General features: G+C 43.6%; 1 long non-coding RNA gene across 1 annotated transcript; it reads right to left on the bottom strand.

Annotated features, from left to right (window-relative positions):
- Nucleotides 1–572: 572 nt before the first annotated feature.
- Nucleotides 573–1,675, bottom strand: LOC132228800 (uncharacterized). Its single transcript, XR_009451444.1, has 2 exons — nt 1,208–1,675; nt 573–811 (listed from the first exon to the last, which is right to left on the bottom strand). It is a non-coding gene; the product is annotated as an uncharacterized LOC132228800 (long non-coding RNA).
- Between the last annotated feature and the right edge of the window lie 3,816 nt (nt 1,676–5,491).

The raw sequence follows: 5,491 nt of genomic DNA on the forward strand, positions 1-5,491 counted from the left end.
CTGAACCACTAGTTCTCCCTACCTGGCAGATACAGCTAGGAACAATGCTTATCATCAGAAAATTTTCACACACATCAATGCCCTTCCACTTCTTAAAATTAAAGAACAGGTGACATAGCCCAATGGATACACCTAACCTGGAGTCAACAACACTTTCTGGACACTCCATAGAAACCTTTCACTTTTGAGTTCTATCACAAATGGATTGAATCTTGTAGGTTAAAATTGTCTTAATTCAGAATTATGGAGCTGGCCAGGTAGCTCAGTTGGTTAGAGCATAGTTCTGATACATCAAGTTTGTGGGGTTTTGTTCCCCCTCTCGGGGAACATGTAGGAAGCAACCAACAAATGGATAATAAGTGGAACAGGAAATCCTTGTTTCTCTCTCTCAAAAATCAATCAAATAAGAATTATGATCATTTTCTTGTTTGTTGTTGCCATGTGATGCTGTATCTGTGCACCACTGAGATGCAAAGGCCGATCAACTTATTTTAGACCTTTCAGAGCAGAATTCTCCACACAAGTGAACCACTCACATGAGTCTTTTGGGAAAAAAAAGAAAAGCCAAATAATGAGTTTAATGCTTGAAGTTTATTATGGAGAGAGAAAGAAGAAATGGCACAGGTACAAAGACTGAAAGCTGCTTCAGGTCTTCAGTGGCATCTCACAGTCCTTCGGGTCTGTGTGCAAAAGCTTAGCGACAGCAAAGTGTGCGTCGATGGCCATACAACCTGCAGGACCCAGCTTTTTTTTACTAGGAAGTTGCAGAAATTTTTGAGTGTGCAAAAGCAATAGGTTCCTGTCCCACGTCCTGTGGAGAGAAGAGCAGGGTCAGGCACAGTGGGGAAGCGACAGGGAGGAGAGGCAAAGCCGGCTTCATGGAGATCTTCTGAGAGATGAACTCTCTACTCACTGTAGACAATAGCAACCAGGTTTGGGTGAAAGGATTCACGTGCTAGTCATAAATCACAAGGAATCTTACTGACTCTGTGTGGTCATGGAGGATCATGAATTTTCTCTGATCCTACTGTGTCATGTACATGTTTATGTTCTGTCCCTTGCCTCATGACCCTCCTCTTCAACTCGAGGTACCTACTCCTCACCCCTCTCATCCTCACACCCAATTTTAAGCCCAGACACCCCATCCGTTCTCACAAGCCCCTCTAATGGGACACAGATCCCAATTGTACGTTGGCTGATGTCTCACCTGAAGTTCGAGTGAGGCGTTCCTCTCCTGTGAGGGAGATGGCCACGTCATGGTCACTGTCCCCTGCCTGGTCCTGGTCCTTGGCCCAAAGGTGGTCCTGGGGAGGAACCTAGTCAGCTGTCTCTTGGAGGAGTTCAGCCTGGGTCTGGAGAGTCAATAGGAGAAAAGTAGCCAGAAGAGTGAATGTCCTCATGTCTGGGGTCACTTGGAGATCAAGGTCAGGTGAGAGGGCAAGAGTGAGTGGTCTGGAGGGCACAGTCAACCTGTATTTATACGTCAAACGGGATGAGATTCAGAGACATGGACCAGGAGAGAAGCTGTGCCTTTGGCTGGCTTGGGGCCAAATCCACCGTAGCCTTCAATGCCTCTTTGATGCCTCTGTTCCTGCCCTTTCATTACAGCACGTGTTTCTGTGCTGAGTGTCCACACTTGTTTCAAGTTGATCATGATGATAAGGACATTGAGGTGTTTTCTGTTTCCCAGGTGCTTGGATATTTACCTTCTGATGTTCAGAAAATACAGGGAGCGGAGCTCTCATTGAGTAAGTCAGGGATGAGAGGCCTCTGGTGTTGGGCCCTGCTCTCTCATCTACACAGATACTTTGCATTTTTATATAGTTTACAAACAAATCTGTTTTTCAGGTTGGCTCTGACCAACTCCTTCCCTCATGTCCCACTGTCCTCCCTCCACCTGAGCTGAGTCACTGCCCCCTCTTTTCCTGAAGGAGCCTACCCACCAGATCCTGACAAGGTCTCCCAAAGGGAGTGATGCCCCCAACTTGCAGGATGGACCCTCCATTCTCAAGAGCTGTACCTTGCACCCCAATGACCTGTGTCTACAGCCCCGTTGTGCATGGTGCGCTGCACTCTCCTCTTTATTCAAAAGCACACAGTGTGGGAAGAGCTCAGGAGATTTATCTCAGTGCAGTGGCGGATGCAATGGGGTGAGCACACTCGCCTATACAAGCTTCCTCAGCACACCGGGAAGTAGCAGCGCCCGCCTGAGCAAGCCCCCTAGAGCCCCTACATAGTAGCCTGATCTTTCCTACTATTGGTTGCCCTAAGGATGGAGTAAACTTCTTATTGGTCTGGAATGTTATATATGTTGCTTCACTTACACAATAAACTTAGATCTGCGTCACTGAACCTGGTCTCCAGAGTCAGGCATGCTTCGTTAGGACTCCGTTGGCCTCACCCCTGCGGGACCCCCTGCTTCATTCTGGCGCTGTGAACAGGGACCCCGTCAAGCTTCAGGTCGGGTGAGTGCCCCTCTGTAATGATGGGAAACCTTCCCCCCTCAGCCCGAGCCCCTCAGGCTCGAGCACTCCATGCATTGTTACAGAGCAGGCGAGTAAAGGTAACAGAAAAGGAGCTACAAAAGCTCTGGGATGTTCTAATAGCATTTAACCACTGGCTCTCCGCCACCAGCAGTGTGGGCGGGGGAACAGAAGACCCTTTACCTCCCTATTCCCCTCCAGAGCCCTCTGCCCCCGCAGATTCCTGGGCTGTTTTCAACAAGCCAAAAGTAGTTTCTCAAAGCTCAAGGAAGGCTGAAACTGAGACAGAAAAAACCTCAAGCGAGGTGAAAGCAGGGGAGTCTCACCAGGAGACTTCCTGCCGGAGTCACTCCCTCGCTCCCCTTGCAGAGTGAACAAAAAGTTTAACTGGCCAGCGGCCCCCAAGTAATCCTTTCGTGGGGGACACGGATGATAATCCATGGACGGGGATATATCAATCCTTGTGTAGCCAGAGGGATAGAGCAAAGAAGTCCTTAGGGCTAGAGACCCCTGGACTCTTTCCTGTGAATGTTAACCCCACAGCTGCAGCAAATGCCACCGGATCTGCAACAATATTCCCGATATCCAAATGGTTAATGCAAAGAAAGAAAGAAAAAAAAAAAGAGAGGCCGTTGCCATGGAGAGAGAGTTCTTTGTTGGTTTTTGCTTATCTAAGGTATGCGGGTCTCGAGGACCCTAGCTGCTAGCCAGCAAACTTATCTCTGTCCAGTTTTCTTTTCTTTAACCCTTCCAATACTAAATTAGACTAATACAATATACTTATGATTACACAAGAAAGGAAGCACCTACTCTTATTAATCTAAAAAAATACCGAATGTTTAACTTGCCAGCTAAGAATTTAAAGTTCTAGTTAAATTAAATTGGAAAAAATTATAATTGTGGTAACTAAATGCCTAAAGTATAGAAAGAAAATCTTGTCAGTTTTAATTTAATTAATATCTCTTAATAATTATAAAAAGTACTATAACCAAGGAATGACTTTGGGACATTTCATGGGCCCTGAAATGTTTTCAAAAGTTTATTCTCTCTTCTTAAAGGATTTTTCAATAAAGCCAATTTAATGTGCTTGAAATCACATAGAAAGCTTTATCAAATAAAAATTAATAAATACATATCGTGAGTTTTTGCCTCTAAGAAAGGGCAAAACAAGTTATTTTATATAATATTTCTTAAAATACAGCAGTAAAATTTTAAGATATAATTTAAAATAACAAAAGCTCATTAATAATTTTTAATATTTTATAACAGCATATTATACATTTATTCCAAACAAGCTTACAAACTAATTCTTTAAATGTTTGGAAACTAGGATTGTTATCAGCAATTTAATAAGAACATAAAAGGATTTAATCCCTTCCACTGTGTGGAAGGCCCCCTGGGAAGGCACTTAAGCATTCTATATTGACCTCTCTTGCCCAATGGCGTAAGCTGGACTCTTTCTAGAGAAAGAAACTTGGTCCAGCTGAAATCAGTATCCAGATAACAGCGACTTGGCTAACAGCAGCTACCCTATATCTAAATCCAGCCTAACACCAGGAACGTTCAGGGCCTTCTCAAAGGATGCAAAATAATCCTTTCCATTAATATTTACAGTGTAAGGTGCCTCGTTAGCGCAGTAGGTAGCGCGTCAGTCTCATAATATTTACAGTGTAAACTAAGATTGTTGTTAGAGTATTTAATTTGACAATAAAATAGTAGTCAAGTTTTCAGATTAATTAAAAGTGGTTCAAGAAGTAGTAACCAAAATTTTCATTTTATGGAAAAATTGCTTAACATGCAATGAACCCAAAGCAGTCATATTTTTGTGCAAAAAATTAAAATTTAAAGTTATCTAGACTGCATTATACATTTTCCAAAAATTCTCCTAATAAATAAAAAAGGGAGGATAGTGGAAAAATACCATTTAAGGAAAAATATCCTGTAACTAATTTACATCTAAAAAATTTTTTTCATTTATAATGCTAACAGCAAGACACCCATGAAAAACCTACGTGGTGTCAAAATAAGCCAAACGAAATTCATTTAAGCAAAAATAAATAGAACCCCAAGTAAAGTTTCCTTTATTAACCTTTGGTCGAGAATACGTTTGTATATTTTCAGAAAACAACTCCAAGACCATGTGAATTCCTGCAACGGAGAGGAGTTATCAGGAATGCTCCAGCCATGAAGACAAGAGGAAAAACAATCCAGAGATAGAGGCAGCTAGCCTGCAAAAGCTATTTCCTCATTTAACCCTCTCTAGCTGCAAGCATCTCATACGGGCATGCAAAGCCTGCGGCCCCCTATTGCCTTTAGGCCCCTTCCAGCCACAAGGGATCAACCCCCGGGGGCTCCAACTCAATGCCTTATGGCAAGCAGATGTGACCCATATTCCAAGCTTTGGTAGGCTCAAATATATACATGTAATCATTGACACTTGCTCTGGGGCCACGTATGCTCAGCTCACATAGGTGAAAAGACTCGCCACGCAATAGCAACCCTCAAGGGAGCATTTTTAACATTAGGCTTCCCTTGGAAAATTAAAACAGGTAATAGTCACTGCTACACTAGCGAGGCTTTGCAGCAATTCCTCACGAAACATAACATCAAGCACGTTACTGGCATACCATACAACCCACAGGGACAAGCCATAGTAGAACGACAAAACAAAGAACTAGAAACCCAGATTCAAAAAGAAAAAGAAGGGGGAAATACAGGCACGCCCTAACAACTATTACAACAGGCCTTATTAACTCTCAATTATTTTCATTTTGCCCCCAATGGTCTTCCTCCCATTTTCAAACATTGGGGAGGTCTCAGAGACATACCAACACCTCTCCCCTTGGTCCGGTGGAGAGATCCACCAGCCGGGGCTTGGGAGGGCCCGACCCACTCTTAACCCAAGGGAGAGGGTTTGCTTGTGTTTTTACAGAAGGTGAGAAAAATCCCACGTGGATTCCTGCCCGCAACATCAAATCCTGCACCACCAGCGATGAGCCATAGACCAC

Source organism: Myotis daubentonii, chromosome 2 (assembly GCF_963259705.1).
Source record: "Myotis daubentonii chromosome 2, mMyoDau2.1, whole genome shotgun sequence".
Classification (NCBI taxonomy): domain Eukaryota; kingdom Metazoa; phylum Chordata; class Mammalia; order Chiroptera; family Vespertilionidae; genus Myotis; species Myotis daubentonii.